This window comes from Lepidochelys kempii, chromosome 17 (assembly GCF_965140265.1).
Source record: "Lepidochelys kempii isolate rLepKem1 chromosome 17, rLepKem1.hap2, whole genome shotgun sequence".
Classification (NCBI taxonomy): domain Eukaryota; kingdom Metazoa; phylum Chordata; order Testudines; family Cheloniidae; genus Lepidochelys; species Lepidochelys kempii.
In genome coordinates this window covers 7,979,972-7,999,881 of record NC_133272.1, presented here as the reverse complement: position 1 = coordinate 7,999,881, position 19,910 = coordinate 7,979,972, and the positions used below count along the sequence as shown (strand labels likewise).

Sequence of the window (19,910 nt, the reverse complement as noted above, 5' to 3'; positions counted from 1 at the left end):
ATGACGAGATCATCTTTTCAGCTTCCCCATTCAGGGTTGCTAAAGCAGTAGAGAGAAACTTTGGCATTCACTTTCCCTTGAGAAGGATTCCCAGGTTCCTCCCTGCACCTTCCCCACCCGTCTGCACTCTAGAGCCTGGTTGATCTTTTCCTGACTGCTTCCTAATGCTGGGTTTGTTGCATTCCGGTCATCTTTATACTCACTTAGCAACTGTGTATCTGTGTTGGGTAGGAGGATGTTGGGGGCACCCAATCAGAGGGATTTGAATGGAGTTGGTGCATCTTGTTTTGGGCAGAAACCCGTGCAATTTAGAAGTGGCACTGCTAAGACCCCCTGTTGAATATGGTTACACATACACCAGAAAGACTTCATAACTTATCGCTAAGCCTGCGTGTCGGTCATGGATTCTGTGACCTCCGTGACTTCTGCAGTGGCCGGTGTGTCTGGCTCGGGGCTGCAGCAGTTTGGGTGTGGGACGGGGCTCAGGGCTGGGACAGAGGGTTTGGTTGGGGGGTGGTGCTTACCTCGGGTGCGGTGGGGGGGTTCTCTCCGGAAGTGGCTAGCATGTCCCTGCAGGCACTGCCCCCGCAGCCCCCATTGGCTGAATTCCCGGCCAATGGGAGCTATGGAGCTGGCGCTCATGACGGGGGCAGTGTGCAGAGCTCCCCTGGCCTTCCCTCCCCCTAGGAGTTGGTGCAGCTGCAGGGACGTGCCAGTCGCTTCCATGGAGCCTGCCAGCACTGCCAACACCTACCCTCCCCCCAGCACCAGCAGGCGTCCCGGGCTGTGCGCCACCACCCACCTCACCCCCAGCACCAGCGGGGGTCCTGGGCTCCCCACAGCACTTGCAGTGCCCCTGGACCACCACCCCCAGAGCACCTGTGGCCCCCCAGCCCAAGTTTTAGTTAAGGATACATAGGCCAAGCCATGGACAGGTCATGGGCTGTGAATTTTTGTTTACTGACTGTGACATGTACATGGCTTTTACTAAAAATACCGGTGACTAAAACGTAGCCTTACTTATGCCCTAACACGATGATATTGTAGTGTTGTGATGCCATGACCGCATTGGGAGCCTTTTCTGCAGCATCATTCTCTTCTGGGTCAATCGAGTATATTTTTGTTTATTGTGATTGCATCTGACACCAGAAGGTCTCACAGAGATTAAGGCAGATTTGTGCAGATTATTTTTTTTATATGCATGTACACATGTACATGATGCACTGATGGTTTAACTAATATTTCATGCCTTTCAAATACATTGTTAGATTCCAGTCATGCAATAAGCTCTGCAGGGAGGTCCACCTATTATCATAGAATCTTAGAATATCAGGGTTGGAAGGGACCCCAGAAGGTCATCTAGTCCAACCCCCTGCTCGAAGCAGGACCAATTCCCAGTTAAATCATCCCAGCCAGGGCTTTGTCAAGCCTGACCTTAAAAACCTCTAAGGAAGGAGATTCTACCACCTCCCTAGGTAACGCATTCCAGTGTTTCACCACCCTCTTAGTGAAAAAGTTTTTCCTAATATCCAATCTAAACCTCCCCCACTGCAACTTGAGACCATTACTCCTTGTTCTGTCATCTGCTACCATTGAGAACAGTCTAGAGCCATCCTCTTTGGAACCCCCTTTCAGGTAGTTGAAAGCAGCTATCAAATCCCCCCTCATTCTTCTCTTCTGCAGGCTAAACAATCCCAGCTCCCTCAGCCTCTCCTCATAACTCATGTGTTCCAGTCCCCTAATCATTTTTGTTGCCCTTCGCTGGACTCTCTCCAATTTATCCACATCCTTCTTGTAGTGTGGGGCCCAAAACTGGACACAGTACTCCAGATGAGGCCTCACCAATGTCGAATAGAGGGGAACGATCACGTCCCTCGATCTGCTCGCTATGCCCCTACTTATACATCCCAAAATGCCATTGGCCTTCTTGGCAACAAGGGCACACTGCTGACTCATATCCAGCTTCTCGTCCACTGTCACCCCTAGGTCCTTTTCTGCAGAACTGCTGCCTAGCCATTCGGTCCCTAGTCTGTAGCTGTGCATTGGGTTCTTCCGTGCTAAGTGCAGGACCCTGCACTTATCCTTATTGAACCTCATCAGATTTCTTTTGGCCCAATCCTCCAATTTGTCTAGGTCCTTCTGTATCCTATCCCTCCCCTCCAGCGTATCTACCACTCCTCCCAGTTTAGTATCATCCGCAAATTTGCTGAGAGTGCAATCCACACCATCCTCCAGATCATTTATGAAGATATTGAACAAAACCGGCCTCAGGACCGACCCTTGGGGCACTCCACTTGATACCGGCTGCCAACTAGACATGGAGCCATTGATCACCACCCGTTGAGCCTGACAATCTAGCCAGCTTTCTACCCACCTTATAGTGCCTAAGATTGGGTATTGTAACCCATAGTAATCGCCTCTTCCAGACAACCCAAACCTCCTAAAAAACTTGTCATCACTGTTCAAATATGACATGGTTTTTGTACCTCTTTTGTGATGTTAATTTTGTTTGAAATTTTGTTTGTGCCGCTGTGGAGGATGCATGACACTGATTTAGAAAGACAGAATCTAGATTGCTTGGAGGAAATGTCCTGTTGTTCACAACTAGGCTAGAAGGCCGCTTTTATTCATTTTATGCAGATCTTTGGCATTTAATTATTTACAGGAGAACTTGAGATGAAAGCTGTTCTCATCTTCAGATATTGCCTTCAGCAATTCATTTATGAAACCTGAAGCTTGCATCCGAGATGGGTGAACTGCGTACAGTTCAGAGATTCAGTTTGGGTCAACAACGGAAAGTTTGAATCCTTATCTGAACTGGAGATGGGCCCAATGTCAGAAGTTAAATTCTGGATTTAGAACCTCCATACAGTTTGTACGGTTGGGGGAGGAGTTAGTTCTGGTGTTCTGGTTTGAGCCCGTCTCTAATCCAAATCTCTTCTGAACTAATGGGGACTTTAAAACTTGGCTCGAAATCTTACAAGTATCATATTTCAGGCAGTATTTAGTTTCTCTTGGTGCAGGCCAGAACAAGGTAGTGCAGTTACACATGAAAATGTGGTGAAAAAACCAGTTAACCAGTGTTTTGTTAAGTCAAAGATGATTTGTTTTGAGTGGTTTGGAGACACAGCGGCACACTCAGCTAATAGAGTCCTTGGATTTTTCTGTAATTCTGTGTGAATGTAAAAATCTTTTTTTCTTTCATTTTAGCCTGTGCACTCTAAGTATAAAAGGCTCAATCCTTGGGGAAAGTAGTCTTGGTAAGAGTTTTTTTCTTTGAGTGCTTGCCCACTTCACCATATAAAGTATGTCTACACTGCAATCAGAGGCCTCACTGCCGTACATACAGACATACTCAAGTTAGCTTTGATCTAGTTAGCTTCAATAACAATCGCAGTGAAGCCATTGCAGCATGGGCTAGCCACTTGAGTAAACAGACAGGGTTCTGGGTGGGCTTGTATAGCCTGGTGCTATCATGGTTTCACTGCTATTGTTGTTCGAGCCCGTTAGATCAAAGCTAGCCCAGCTATGTCTACATGTACTGTAGTCAGAGCTCTGATTGCAGCATAGGTTTAGCCATAGTTAGCCACTATTGATCTCTGCAGAATAATAATCTCACACTTACTCTGATTACATTTTCAAGGTATTTCTGTATATTCACTAAGAGGTACAGTTATGCAAATGTGTGGCTGTGAATTTTCAGTGTGACAGTTGATAAAAATCCTGTGTTACATAGTGATTAGACTATGATATTTACGTTGATAAATGGCAAGGTTTAATTGGAATAGAACAGGTTTACAGATACAGAGTTGTACAGAGCAAATGATGAAAACTGGATCAAAGTGTCTTTCTGTCCTTTTTGGTCATCAGTGTACCTAATTTCTTTATGCTTGAATTTAATAATAGAAGCATAGTGCTTGCAGATTTCTAGGCTTGTGTTTTATGCAGAGCTTTGGAAAATTCAGCAGTTTGTGTGAACATTTTCTTCAGTTTAAATTTGTGTGGCATCTTCTGAGTTCTAGGTTCAAAAAACCTCATAGCAGAATTAATTTGAAACTGAGTTTCACCTAGTTTTGTGTTGAGGCTATGCAAAAAATTCAATAAATCAGTTCAGATTTGGAGGGATTAGGTTCCTTTCAAATGAAGCTCAAAATAGGCTTCTAAGGGGCAGAAGAACTAATGCCTGACTTTTCCATTGGCTTTCATCTTGTATAGTAATTCATATCTGACAATATTTTAAACAGATTTTTTACTCACTTTTCACAGATGTAAATTACTACACAAGGTGGTAGGCAGTGGAGACTCAGGTCCGCTGGCTGTACAGATCCCTGAGGATAACTGATTGTATCTGTTCATATGAACACCCATGATTTTGTGTGTGTACGTGTGTGTACTGAACATGGGATAATACAATATCTAGATTTTTCAGCAATTTCATTTCACTGTTTCTATGCACACAGTATAAAGCAGTGACACTAGAGCTGGAGAACATCCATTTCTTGAGACATTTAAAGCAGATTGGACAAAGCAATGGAAACTATACTGCAGGGAAAAATCCTGTACTGATAGAGGGATGGACTAGATTGGACCTAATACAGCAGTTTTGTCTCTGACTTCAACAGATTTGGCACCTTGAATCCATAACCTGGACTACATTTCTGGAACTTTAATGTCACTTTGTTCAGTTGGCCTGAAGGTCTTGTGTACTCCATGGATCTGTGGAATTTTTAAGGGAAGTTGATGGTCTAGTTCCATGCAATGAGAGTTCAAGAACATGCACACAGAAATCTGCCTGTAGAAATGTGGGGTTACCTTTTGATTTATCTTCCCTCAGAACCTGTGCTCCTTTTACAACAAATAACTGTCTGGCCTATGGTCTCATTTGGAAGCAACATTACAGTGTGAAGGTCCCAAATTAATTGAACTGCTAAACCATGGTATGATCCAGTTTATGACAAAATGAGGAACACAAGAAAATTAGTGGCATGGGATGCTTAAAATGGGGCAGAGTTGAACTTTGTTATTGCGAACCCAAATTCCTTATGCTTTGAAGATGCTGATGAAGGGAGCTTTTGATTGCTGACAACAAGCAAGAGTTTGTGTATGTAAGGGCAGAATTTGGCCCTCAAGCTCAATGGACAGGGCATATATACTTTTAGTTGGTTCCCGTGTTAGATGCTTTTCTGAATACTCATTGTCTTGCATTTAAGTATAATCTGTCTAGATACAATCTTCAGTTTAGCAGATGTTAGTTGCTGTGTGAACTCCAACTACAATTAACCTAAGGAAGACAGAGGGAGAATTTGCAATGTCTGGTGAGACTTTTATTGCTTCTGTAAGTAGGTTTTTCCATTATCCCCTTTGTTCCTAATGGCCATAGTCTACTGCTGAAGTTAAAATGTGATTCTAGGTAGTTCATGGAGGGAGTCAACACCAAGATGTGTTCCGAGGGGTTAGTTCCGTAAGGAGAGCCCCTAAAACAGGCTAATGTCACTCAGATGTAACCATTCATTGTAATCTGTAATTGCTTGACTGTATCATGTAAAATGCTGATGTTCTTGCTTCTCTGAACAATAAGAAGTGAGGAGAAAAATAATGCAGACTTCTAGATAAAGCAAAAACCTGTGCTTGGATAAAACAGAAAATTGTGTTTTCTTCTGCAGCTTGCAGTTTTTCAGAACTAAGTCTCATGAATGGCAATGATCTTGGCTGCTTTGGTCCAAGGTGCTTGATAAGAAGCTCCTCTCTGGGGAATGAAGGGGAATATTTCAGTATTACTAAATTTAGCAGCCTTGCTCCTAAAATCTGACCTGTGTAATGGTCGTCTTGTTTTTTCAGGCCAATCATTTAGTGTAACCTCTTCTGGCTTCAATTTGAAGTAGATTGTAGTGGGGGATGGTGGCTCTTGGGGTTGGAAATGGTAGACACAGCCTTTTGCCTCTAGCCTCTCTGTTCGAATGTATACGATGGTGATTGTGGCCAAAAGTTACTGCCTGATGGCTGTTCAGTAGCCTGTGTGAAATGAGTCTAAAGGGTCTCAATCCAATTCCCAACGCTCTTAGTGCAATCATGCTTTTCGCCAAGCAACTTCACTCCAAGTAGAGCCAAGTGAATGATTTGTAATGAATAAAGTATTCATATTTTGCCACTTTCTGTTCAGAAATTTTCACAGATGGCATTTTTCATTTGTTTGGAATTATTTGCCAAATTTCTACAATAAATTTTTAGCCTGTAGCTTGTTCCCAATTAGTTCATTGCAAATATTTAATATTTTAGGTTTTCTGATTGGACACACATCACATGGTATTATTTCTGTTCTGTGACTGGTTGAGAGTAAATCTTAAAATCAGATTTCTAATGTGAATGCTCAGTTATAAATCTGAAATTTGCTTTCTGCAAAAATTTACAGCAAATGCTCAAAATTTGTATGTGCAAACAATCCTGCTAATAAATTAATTTTCTAGGATAATTTGCAGAAAACAAACATACCAGGAGCATGAAGCAAATTAAACATTATTGAACAAATATTTGGTGACAGTTTTATTTTGTGGTATTCTCCCTACTCTAAATACTGTAGAGACTCAGTTTAATTGGAATTGCAGTTGGCATACTGTTATGCTTTGAAACGATTTGGGCCATTCATTTTACTTCACTATATCCAAGTCTGGTATGAATGGCTCCCTCTGTATTCAGGATAAAACCCATAGCATTCTGTTCCATTAGAACATAAAAACGGCTATACTGGGTCAGAGCAAAGGTCCATCTAGTCCAGTATCCTGTCTTCCGACAGTGGTCATTGATACACAAGATATCTGACTGGTCTATGCACAGAACCATTCAATTATGTGAAATTTTTATGCTAATGTTCAATTGAAAACTAAACTGTGCCCAGTCCTTGCTGATGATCTTTGCTTTGAATCTGTCAGCTTTTAATTGCTGCTTAATATACATTTCAAAGATCTGTGAAATGGAGTTTCACATTGTACTTCCTAAACTATTCCCTATTTAATGCAGTGCTGTTATTTGTCCTTTCTTCTAAATAGTTTCTTTGACAGTATAGGCTTTTTCCTCCAAAGATCTCAAATCACTTTACAAACACTAAATCTCACAGTATCATTGGGAGGTGAGTATTACAACTATGTCATAGAGAAATAAATGGCCACTCGTTGAGGTTAAGTAACTTGGCCCAGGTCACACAGCGAGTAGGTTCCTGAGGTGGCATTAGAACACTGCTGTCCTGAATCCTCCAGGCCCTTTTTTCTAAAAATTGGATACCCACCTCCTTTTGTTGTTCATTTAACAAGGCAGGAAAAAAAAAAAGATTAAATCATTTAATCTTGAAAAGACACCCTCATAACACACTTTCAGAACTATGGTGCCATTCACTTTTATTGAGGGAGATCTGTATTGTTAAATGAAATATTGTTACTGAACTACATTTAAAAACTTGTGTGGTTTTGTGACCTACCATGGCAGATCCTTCGGCTGATACAGAATTTGGGTTTTCCATGCGTTCTTCTCCTTGTCTTTTACATTTCTGAATACAGTTGCATAGCTGGCTCCAGCTAGGGCATGGGCACTCGGAAAAGAAGGAGAAGCCATTAGAAGGTTGGAAAGACGCTACCAGCCCAAAATACCAAGAATTTTAAGCTAGTAAAATGATGGTTTTTCATTTCTAGGGAGACTAACCTGAATTTTGACTGAAGTATGCATTTCAGAGTGTGAGAGGAAGTAGCAATGTCTTTTTAAAAAAAAGAAATTAAAAAAAAAAATCACATTGACCATCTCAGCTTCCAGTGTGTTCTACCCCAGACGTCTCCAGCATGGCATATGCCCTCTTGGGGGCATCTTTGAATTATGAAATCTAGGGCCTACAAAACTTCAGAGTCCACGGTAACCTACCTTTTCTTGAAAGTCTTTTCTGTTCTCCCCTCTTGTACCTTTAGAAAATGCTTGACTACTCCTATCCTGAAGTCAAGAGGGTTGCTTTTGATTGATGTCACTTTAGAAGGCTGCAAGACTGTTTCCTCCTCATTTTGATCTAAATGCAACCCCCCTCCCCCACCTCCCTTAGTACTGTTCGTGTGTGTGCTGGCTTGGAGAGCAAGTGATTGGGACCAAGAGTCAAACCTAAGTTTCCCAGAATCCACAATAAAGCCTTGAAAGACAGGGTATCGATGATTCCATCTGATACAAAATCCCAAGGTTGCAGGTGTGCACTGGGATTGTATACCCTAGTAGCAATAGGCAAAATATGTCATTGTAGGCAGTCATACGAAGGGTGAGGAATTGCTCGTTTTGGCAGAGTTTGAATTAGGTGATAAGACCTCTCACTGGAGAAGTGGTTACCCCAGTTCATCACAAAGATTAGCAAATCTTTTAAAGGCATGATCTCACGGAATTTACCTTTGTGTCTGTCCTTGGGGCTTCTTAAACTCAGAACCCTGCTTGTTTTATTATAATAATGAAATGAACTTAAATCATATTTAGCTATTGATAAAATATCAGTTGCAAATTGTCATAAAGAGCTATTGTGCTCAGCAAACTTACTGGGAAGGGAACTTCAAATATAACAAACACAATGAAGGCTAGTGCACAGGGTAGCAGGACACATACGATTACTGCTTTGGCATAGATGCTTTGTCTGTGTCTTAGTCTGAGCAGCATGTCTTCACTTATACCTGTGATTAGAAAGGGAGAAAAATCATTCTCTGTGAAGTAGATGAAATACAGTACAGAAGACAGCATGTTCCCCATTGGTAGTTTGAGGATTTCTTCATCTTTAGGATGGTAACGCAGTACAGCCAAACCTGAGAACGTTTCATTAACACTTAAGGATGTCCACAAGACTATGTGAATATATCAATCCAGAAAGCCTCTATGAAACCTTTTAGAACTCTGCCTGGTTTATGCTTGGTTGAGAGATAGGAGCAAGAACATAATTTCCCATGAGAGAGAGAGTGCCCAAATTTTGCTCACCAATACAAATATGCAAGTTTGCAGAACAAAGAGGGGTTGTGTGAATTTCAGAAAACCACCTGGCCCAATATTTTTCAGATACCACAGTTAGTCTTTGTGAAAACTTGTAAGATTTGTGTGTGTGGAATCTAAAAACTATCTTCCTTCTCCCATCCTTACATATCCTGCTACTCTTGGTTGCTGAGTATCTCAGTGCTGACTATACAGAGAAAACTTTTTACTGCTACCTGAGTTGCTGTTTTGTTGGTGTACAGCTGTGGCGTGCAGTTGCTCTGCAAAAATTTCCGGCTCAGACAGCTTTGCGTTAATAATGCAATCTGATATCCCCACCAGAAACACTGTGAAAAGAATGAGATGTTTAAAACCAGTGAAGACTTTTTTTATTTATTTAAACCAATTAGGGAACAAAAGCAACTCAAGACTAGAGTAAACTAAGCAGGGGCTTAGTGGCCAATAACTGGTAGAATATTAGGCAATTTGCAACAGAGTACTAGTAACTTGTAATGTTATCATGTTAGACATGATAATATAGTGAGTGAGATGTCTTTGCCAATGTTCCTTCATTTGAGAATTTCTATTCTGAAGTCCAAGACTGTTTGTAAACTGTTACTGTACAGTCCCTGCAATAACCATATCTTACTCGTTGCTTTGTAAAACACTTTTGGGATACACAATGTATGAAAGTTGCTCCGTAAAACTGAATTAGTTTCTGAATTGGGCTTATAACAGTGTTAAAGGGAGGGACATAAGGTAGAGCATGGATATTCTAATATGTTTGGGCCCCATGCTTATTGATTGGCCAAAACTTTGGAAGTCTTTTGATCCACAACAGTTTAAATTGTTATGCAAAGTTGGGTCATCACTGTAAAGCAAAGCCTTAGCTTTTAGCTAAACTGTGGGCATAATGACAGGTTTCAGAGTAACAGCCGTGTTAGTCTGTATTCGCAAAAAGAAAAGGAGTACTCGAAAGCTCATGCTCAAATAAATTGGTTAGTCTCTAAGGTGCCACAAGTACTCCTTTTCTTTTTGTGGGCATAATGTAAGGAGTGTCATCAATCTCAATATGGTTGACACTTTGATCCTGTTGACACTGTAATTCCAGCCATCTTGAGGGATCATGTTACAGCACGGTAGAGTGCTGACATGATTAGAACACAAATTTTTGCAGTGCAGTTGAGTGTTTACTGTGTTTTAGACGTATTGCTGAATTCTGCAACAAACTTGGGCTTTTGCAGGGCTGTAGTGCAATTTGGGGTCACAGTTAAAACATGATGCTGTCCCATCTGCACCGTCCTGTTTAACTGTCTGTGGACTACTGCATTGCAACAGAATTCCCAAATGGAACCTTTACAAAGAACCTTTGTAGCTGGAACCTTTACAAAGAAAACCAACTAATTTTGCATATGTGGTTTGATACAGAATGAGATTTCTTAAAATCTACTGGAGATCCGTGGAACAAAGGGGAAAAACAAACAGCCTGCAGTTCACTCTTCTGTGCCGAATATTCTATGTTTGATTTTCTTTTCATTTTCCTAAAAGAGCTGGATTATTGTATGATGAAAAGTAATCACAGTTATATATGGTAATCAGGTCTTCTGCTGCTGAAATCCAGGAGGAATATTTCTTTCCTGAATTGTTCAGTATTGCATAATTAAGTGGTTTCCCATTTCCATATCTTAGCTATTTATATAGCTATATGTATTGGAAAATAAAACTCCCTACGGTAATTGTCCACAAAACTATGTCTAACAATACTGTTATTCAGTGTTTGGATCATTACTTCCATAATACTGCAGTATTTTTTTAACAAATATATAAATATAGATATTTTGCTTTCATAAACACTTTTGTTGCTGGCAACAAATCAGCTGTTTGTGGACAAAGCCTAAGACTGCATTTTTTACATACGTAACGGGAATATGCTATAATGAACAAAGATTTGTTTTTTACCTTTGCCTGTAAGGTTAAATTCAGTCTGAAAACTTTGTTTATGATCTGCTAGTAAGAGACAGCTGTGGGCAGTAGAAGCACTCTCATCTGGATCAGTGATGTCTTTCAGGCTTTGGAGGGTGTATGTAATGATTGGCTTGTTTGTGAAAACACTGTACATCTTCTCTGAGTAGAAGAGATTTACTTGTATGGGGCTGTGCAGACCAGAGCATTGCAAAGTGGCGACTGTATGGTTTCTGTTTAGCTCCCCTTTTGCCACTGCCTTTTCAGACTCTGGAGACAGGAAAGCAAAAATATAACTACTAGGAAGTCCTTGTCCTAAATTGTAAATCATTTCTTTTGTACAAGATTCAGGCCATCGAGATTAGTCATGAACATTATGGTACCGCACAAGAGACACATAACTGTTAATATTACAGTGAGGAAAAAATGACCAGATTTTTGGTTCGTGTGTGTAAGTAATTCCCCAGGGTTCTTTTCACGAGCTAACTTCTATTCTTTTAAAATACCACAAAAATGCTTTTTTAATGTAATTGCCCATTTTGTCTAACATTCTAGTTATATTTTTGTGATAACTGTGCTGCCCGTGACTGCATGCAGTATTCAAGGTATGGGTGTACCATGGATTTATCTAGTGGCATGACATTTTCTGTCTTATCTATCCCTTTCCTAATGGTTCATAACATTGTTAGCTTTTTTGACTGCTGCTGCACGTTGAGTGGATGTTTTCAGACAACTATTTACAATGACTCCAAGATCTCTCTTAAGTGGTAACCGCTTATTTAGACCCCATCATTTTGTATGCGTAGTTGGGGTTATGTTTTCCAAAGTACGTTACTTTGCACTTATCAGCATTGAATTTCATATGCCATTGTGTTCCCCAGTCACCCAGTTTTGTGAGATCCTTTTTGTAACTCTTCATAGTCAAGTTTGGACTTAACTATCTTGAGTAATTTTGTATCATCTGCAAACTTTGCCAACTCACTATTTATTCCTTTTTCTAGATCCCAGTACATTCCTTGAGGGACTCTGCCGTTTATTTCTTTCTCCTGTGAAAACTGTTTATTCGTACCCTTTGTTTCCTATCTTTTAACAAATTATTGATCCATGTGAGGACCTTCTCTTTTATCACATGGTTGCCTGCTTTGCTTAAAAGCCTTTGGTGAGAGACCTTGTCAAAGGCTTTCTGGAAGGGCAAGTACACTATATCCACTAGATCTCCCTTGTCTGCATGTTTGTTGACGTCCTCAAAGAATTGTAATAGATTGTGAAGGCATGATTTCCCTTTACAAAAGATGTGTTGACTATTCCCCAACATACCTTGTTCTTCTGTGTGTCTGGTAATTCTGTTCTTCACTATAGTTTCAACCAATTTGCATGGTACTGAAATCACGCCTGTAATTGCCAGGATCAGCTCTGGAATCTTTCTTAAAAATTGGTGTCACATTAGCTCTCCACCAGTCATCTGGTACAGAGGCTGATTTAAGCAATAGTTTACATACCGTTAGTAGTTCCGCAATTTCATATTTGAATTTCTTCAAACTCTTGGGTGAATACCATGTGGTTCTGGTGACTTATTACTATTTAATTTATCAGTTTGTTCCAAAAGCCTCTCTTAACACCTCGGTCTGGGACAGTTCCCCAGGTTTCTCACCTCTGCATCCCATACTGAGAAGACGTACACCCAGTCAATATGAGGATAGTTGAAATCCTACATATTGCATTTCCCACCTTTGTAGCCTCTCTAACGTCCTTGAGCATTTCACAGTCACCATCGCCATCTTGCTCAGGTGGTCAGTAGTATATTTCTACTGCTATACTCTTATTGTTCAAGCATGGCATTTCTGTCCATTAAAGTTCTTTGACTCAATGCTTTCTTTCACATATAGTGCCACTCCCCCTCCAGCTTGACCTACTCTATGACTATATATTTTGCACCCTGATAATACTGTGTCCCATCAGTTAACCTCATTCCAACAAGTATCTGGGATGGCTATTATATCAATACCCCCATTAAAACCAGGGACCCAACTTAGTATTCAGACTTCTAGCATTTGTATATAGGCACTTGCAAATTTTGTCAATATTCTGCTGCTTGCCTTCATGTGTTACATTTAAATGGAACTGTTACATTTGACTGTTCCTCACAAGCTCTTACCTGTACTTTACCAACTTCTTTCCTATCCTTTTGACAAGTGTAGCCCATAGTGCTGGCTTGCATGCTTTCCTTTAAATTAATCGCTAAGGGATGTCTCTGCCTGAACCATGTACTCCTCCACAGCAGTTGTCTTTTTCCCTACCCCTTTGTTTAAAAAAAATCCTCTACAACCTTTTTTAATTTTACATGTCAGTGATTGGGTTCATTGTGGTTTAGATGGAGCCCATCCTTCCTGAATAAGCTCCTCCTTTTCCAAGAGGTTCCCTAGTTCCTAATAAACCTGAAACCTTCCTCTCTATACCATCGTCTTATCTACGCATTGAGACGCTGCAGTTCTGCCTGTCTTTCTGGCCTTGTTTGTGAAAATGCTACTGTGAAATTTCAGAAAATGCTACTGTGGAGGTCCTAGACTTCACTCTCTTACCTAGCAGTCTAAATTTGGACTCCAGGACCTCTCTCCTACCTTTCCCTATGCCAGTGGTACCTACATGTACCATGACCACTGGCTGGTCTCCAGCACTGCAGATAAGTCTGTCTAGATGTCTCTTGAGATCTGCAGTCTTCGCACCAGGCAGGCAACTTACCATGTGATTCTTCCAATCATAACAAACTATGTACCTATATTTCTAATAAATGAATCCCCCTTTGCTCTTACCTTGCTCTTCTGACTAACTGGAGTTCCCTCCCCACTTCCTTTGCTTCCCTACCTTGCAGTAAGATGTTCATGCTTCTTGTGCTTTCAGATAGTACTTCTGAAGAATTTTCCACACGACAGTCATAATCTCTGAGGTCTGAGTGGAATGGACATGACAGATTACTAGACTAATCATGTGCACAATTTTCTTCTTACCTCTCTTTGTGGATTTTAAAAATTTTTAAACGCAACTCCCCTCTTCATTTTTCACGGCTACTTTAATAGCAACTAGAGTTGTTCTGATTAATAAAGTCTAGATTATGACTTAAACTTACAGTGAATTTTGGGGGTGGGGGAGAAGAGTGTGGATCTGGGGTCTTGGATCAGCATATTGTAGAAGTGAAAGTGAGTTAAAATTTACATCCAGCGCTGAACTTTCCCCAAACTTCCTATGTGTATGTGTTCAGAGCCAAGAGTTTGGCTTGAGCTCTAACATACGCACCATTCAAAAAAAATTTTACAATGTTAAAGATCATAAAAGTGTGAAACCAACATACACCCACCACTGTGAGTGAATAAAATTAAAAACCAAGAGAGAACACTGATACTGTCAGCAGAGTTATTTGCTATGCTTGGTTTTAAGATTGCTTGTATTGTAGTTTAGTTACCGTCACTGTTAATCCAAGGGAACTGAACTGTGCTAGAAGTGCAAATCAATAGTAATATAAAAGATCATTAGTGACCCCTTTCTAAAAGAGTAGGGGTGTGTTGCCACATTTATATTTCAGTTCTGCCCAGCCAAATTCCCTCTGTAGCTTAAATTGGGTAGAGGTATTCTTTCTTGTTTTTTTGCATAAGTCTGAGGCTGTAAGCAAGTGTACAGGAAGAATTTTTTTCACACAAATAGTTATCAATTCATTGGCACAGAGGTAATACGGTGGCTGGCAACTTTGAAATACTTGTTAGGTGGAGGGGTCAGCCTTGAAATGGTATGTTAAACAAGAAATATCCCTTCTGCCTATTGTTAGTGACTCAGTGAGGGAAGTTGAAAGCTCTTACAGCACTATTTGAAAGCATAAGGAGATAGCATGCACTAGTTATCTTTATATATAAAAAAAAAAGGTGGGGGGGTGGAGGATGTAATGGTCAAAATAATGATACTGCTGAGCGTAGAACTGCTGTTGTATATTGCCTATATGTGGCCAGCTTACTTGTGAATAGGCTTTAGAAAGTTTTTGAGATGCCTTGAGTATGGGAGGTGGTATGGCAATCCAAATTCTACAGATTTTTTTTCTCATTCCTTTTTAAAAAGCTTTTAATAAGTGACATTTTCAGAGCAGTACCTAAACATTAACTAACAAACATAATTTATAAATGACATGTCTGTGTCCCTGGTATACTTTTTGGTTTTGTTCTGTTAGAATTCTGCAAACAGTTAAAAACAGTCCGCTTACCTTTTGGGCTGACGCTGTAGTATATAAACAGTAAACTAAACACCAATATTGTGTCCATAATGCTGACATGAATACAATATTCGTGATCATGAAATCCTTTCACTCTTATTTCTTTCACTCATAAATCCTGTGCGGTTGCATTGGTTGGTAAAGGTCTCAAATTAGTATTGTAACGGCACCTTCCTGTTTGAAACTCACTAAGTTTGAATATTGATTAGTGATAAAGAGAGTTAAAAATGAGACTGTTTATTCATTGCAGTTTGATCCATTTCTAGATTGGTAATTGCTCTGATCCAGTTAATAGAGGTGCAGGATTTGCTTACTGTTTGACCTGAATAAACTTTATCTAGGGATATAATTTCCCCTCAGTGCATACGGCTTGTATGAGGCTCAATGTACCACATAAGGATAAGCCCCATGTTAAGCATTTGAATGGGTGTAACTGGTAAATAGGAACTTTGCCACACCTGGGTGAATTTCACTGCCCTAAACAAGATAATTTAGCTGCCTGAGTAGACTGAGAGGAAGTCTTTCACTTGCCTGATACATGCTAGATTCTATTCTGTTCTGTTTATGTTCTTATACTGTGCTCATCACCATAGTATCCAAGGACCTTCTAGAATTAGGAGATTAAACAAGATGACTAGTGTTGATCAACAGTTTATTGGGCCAGCAGGTATTGCAGGATTAAATGGATGCTGTTGACTAAAACTTGGCCCCCAAACTGAGACAAGTGTATTTACAAGTGTAAAAGTGAGCTTTTGAGTAATGAAAAGTGTAGAGTGTTTGTTTAGATTTGTGAAAATATAAGGAGTGCACTCTCGCACATTCTTTCCCCCGACAATTAACTTAAAAACAGAGTAAGCAAAATGTAGGGTTGCTGCTGGTTCTCAAAGTATAGCAATAGCTAAATACACCATGTAGCCTAGATAAAATAAAATAAATATCACATCCTCCCTCAAATAAAACTTCTTTCCCCAAAAGGTCTTTTAAACGGATGAGCCTTACAGCATGCCCTAAAGGTCAGTTGAGTTGGGCCATTTTGGACCAAGGGCAGGATGAGTGCATTCCACAAGAAAAGGGCTCTCTGTAGAATGCCCTGCCAGCAGCCCCCTCTCTTTTATAATTTAAGGGTATGTTATGAGTGCTGTAGGAATCTCCGCTGTGACAGTGTCACATGGGGAAAAGAGGCATCTCTCAGAAAGGCAGGTCATTTACGGTTTTTTAGGTCGATACCAAGCCCTTAAACTCTCCCCAGTAATCCACACAGAGCCAGTGCAGATTATGAAACGTTAGTGCAATATGCTCACAGTAGGATTAACAAGTGGGCTGCCACATTCTACACTAGCTTTAGTTTCTGGATGGATTTGAGGAGGAACCCTAACCAAAGTGCAGTGTAGTAATCTCTAGTCTGAAGATGGCAAAGCTATGAATTGCAGTGATATAGCCTACATCAGAAGGAAAACGTTTCATTTTCTTAGCCAAATGGGAAAAAACAGTGTTTTGGTTACCATGGAACGCTGGCCATCTGGCAATAACTGTGAGTCTAACCAGAATGCTAGGTTGCTACCTTTACCAGTAAGCTAGGTAACCCCGGATGTGCTAACAGCTCAATTGTTAGAAACTGGAATTTTCTATTTCTGACACAAGGTGGCGCTTTTCAGCTAAAATTTCTCCTTTTTCAAAGCCCAAATTTCCACCTACTGTTTAATTGGATTGTAGAATGAAGGATACTATATTTTTAATGAATCTAAGATTAAACCTTGCTTTTCAAATGACTTGTGTTCTAGAGACCCAAGCTAGCTTTGTTGTAAGTATTGATACGGTTAGAGGGGTTTTATTATTTTTAAGGTAGTGGGAAAAGCATGTACAGCAGCAATAATAATAATGATAGTTCATCCATAGATCTCCTAGTGATTTATAAAGGAGGCTATCATCCCCATAGGAGAGTTTTAAAGTGGTGTGAGGAGGTATGTTTCCAAAATTTGAGATGTACGTTGGGAAGGAACAATTTTTAAAAAGTTTGGGCCAGATACTTCTCTGTGCTCCAGTTTCATGTTTCGCTCCATTTTCACACTAGCCATGTTTTTAATGGGATGATTTCAAGATAAAAATCATATTAAAAGTTCCAAATCCCTCCCTGTGTTACTAGTCAAATCTTCAGGAGTGATGGTTTAAAATGTATTTTTAAAATCTAATTTCTATTTCACCATTTCAGCACTCTGCTTTTTCCTATGCCACAGTGGCTAGTGATGCTACCGTACAATGAGATGTTTATATGAAAAGAGCCCTGCGTGGGCTAAATATTACTGTACTACTGCTGGTCAGTTTCACTTTCTTATTAGTACTGCTGTTTGCATCACAACACAGCAAAACAATGTTGACATAAACAGACTAGTTCTACTTTTAAAGACAACCAGAATGCTTTTAAATAAACAAAAATCTCTTTAAGAACTTAAAAGCAATAAACACACATGGATAGGCTTAAAATGACAAATACCCTGTTAAACAGAGTGATCTGATGATTGTATTACTGCATAACATTTCTCTAAACAAAAAGATAAGCTCAGTGTAAGTTTTATTTCTGAGATTTACACAACAAATTTTTGTAAACCTATTAAAACTTTCTAAATAAACGGTTATTAAAAATGACAAAACTCTTTTAAAGCAAAATGATATAAAACCCTTTCCTTTTTTACTTACCTTCCCGGACCTGAATTCTGTGTTCTCTGCCAGAATTGAGGGCATCAAGAACACTTCAGACCTCTTGTGCTCCCTTGCCACTGAGGTGGCTGTCGTCAGCTGCTGTGGGAGAGACTTGGAACCCTAAACTTGGATCATTGCAGGTAATAAAACTTTCAGTTTACTTTTCAAAATGTTTTTACTTGCACTTTTAAGACTACACATTTTTAAGTAAAAAAAATGCATTGATTGCTTTTTCCATGTGCATAGTAAGTACAGTGCATATATTTATAAGACTAATCAGAACTATTCTATCATGAAGAGTTCTATCTATCTATTCTATTCTATCATGAACTATTCTATCATGAAGATGATAAATTCTCAGTGTGATAAACAGAGAATCAAAAAGAAAAATGGATACAAACTCTTAAGTCATTCCCTAGTTATGGTTAAGGGGAAATCATGTTTAAAAAATGGTCACAAACAAAAACCTCTAATCAGAACACTTGGTGATTTACAGAGAAGTTTGTACCGGAACTTTGTGCCTCATGCCTGTGCCTGATAATATTACAGAGGCTTATCTGATACTTTGTGGCTCTATTATAAAACGTGTTATGACTTTCCAGATTTTGAATCTTTAACAGGTTCATAATTGTCACCTCTTCCTCACCTCTCCAGTCTAAAACAGATTGAAATGTAGGGCCCAGTCCTGCTCCCAGCTCAATCAGTGGCAAAACTCATCATTCTCATGGGTGCAGGATTGGGATCATAGTGGCTAGTAACAATTCATAGAATCATAGAATATCAAGGTTGGAAGGGACCTCAGGAGGTCATCTAGTCCAACCCCTGCTCAAAGCAGGACCAATCCCCAATTTTTGCCCCAGATCCCTAAATGGCCCCCTCAGGGATTGAACTCGCAACTCTGGGTTTAGCAGGCCAATGCTCAAACCACTGAGCTATCCCTCCCCCCCGAATTGATAGCGTGTCTTCCAGTTCAATAGAATATTCCTTCTAAATCAATTACTACAATTCTCCCAAATTGTATTTAACATTACACAGTATTCTGCTAGCTTCTGCTCCCACTGATGGTAAAGGAAGTTTGCCACTGACTACAGTGGAAACAGGAGCAGACACTTAGAAGAAGATATTTAACACAGGGTTTTATTTTATAAATGTATTTAAAGTTAAATAACCGTATTTTGGGTGATTCACTTGACCTCTGTATGCCTTATTTTTCCCCATCTGTAAAATGGGGTATTAAAAGTGCTAGGAGATCCATCGATAAAAAAGCCTTAGGTAAATGTTAAGTGTTGTTATAATAATAATAATAATAATTAAAATCTTGCTTCCAGGCTAAGTCTGAAGCTTGACCAAGGCTGACATTATTACTGTTTGTCAGTTAACACTTTTCCAGCCTGCATTTTACTATGAAATCCTCATTCCATTATTTTCTAGAGTTGCTACAGGGTCTAAATATGTGTGGCAGTCGCCCTTCCAGCAGCATTGAAATAGTGTTAAGTGGTTGAATGGATAAAATGGGCAGGGCAGACACAATGCAGGTTTTAGCATGACCAAAGGGCTCAGTACATTAGAAAAGATTTACCAACTGCCTGTTGTAATCTGTCTTTTTTTTTTTAATTTAGGTAAATTTGGAAATAAACCTGGTCTGTTAAGCAATTCAACAACTTTTCTGTCTACTATCTCTAAGGTCCCTGGGGCCCCTTCTGTGACTAAAGCAACCTGAATCATTCAAGTTTTGTAAGTAATTAGAAATAGCAATTTAAGACACAGTCATATGGGGTGCTGAGTGCACTTAACTTTTACTTGCTTCAGTGTGAGTTGGGAGTGCTCAGCCTCTCAGAGGATTAAGCTGTTACACACTAATCTTTCTCAATTGTCAGATACATTTTTTACAACAAATGTTTTGACCAGTTCCAGATAGGCATTTTCCAAATCTGAACCCTTGGGAGTGGGACCAATACTCAAAATAACAGATCAAACTAAGAGTCCAAGAGAATGAGAACCTTTAAATTACACAGGTTTACTACTTTAA

At 39.8% G+C, this 19,910-nt stretch overlaps 1 long non-coding RNA gene across 2 annotated transcripts in view; it reads left to right on the top strand.

Moving 5' to 3' along the window:
• The window catches only part of LOC140899708 (uncharacterized), a 22,765-nt gene extending 2,855 nt beyond the window's left edge, over window positions 1-19,910 (top strand). For both annotated transcript variants that reach the window (XR_012155428.1, XR_012155427.1), the window contains exons 2-3: window positions 17,912-18,021; window positions 19,501-19,910. This is a non-coding gene — a long non-coding RNA (uncharacterized lncRNA). The remainder of the gene's footprint in view (window positions 1-17,911; window positions 18,022-19,500) is intronic.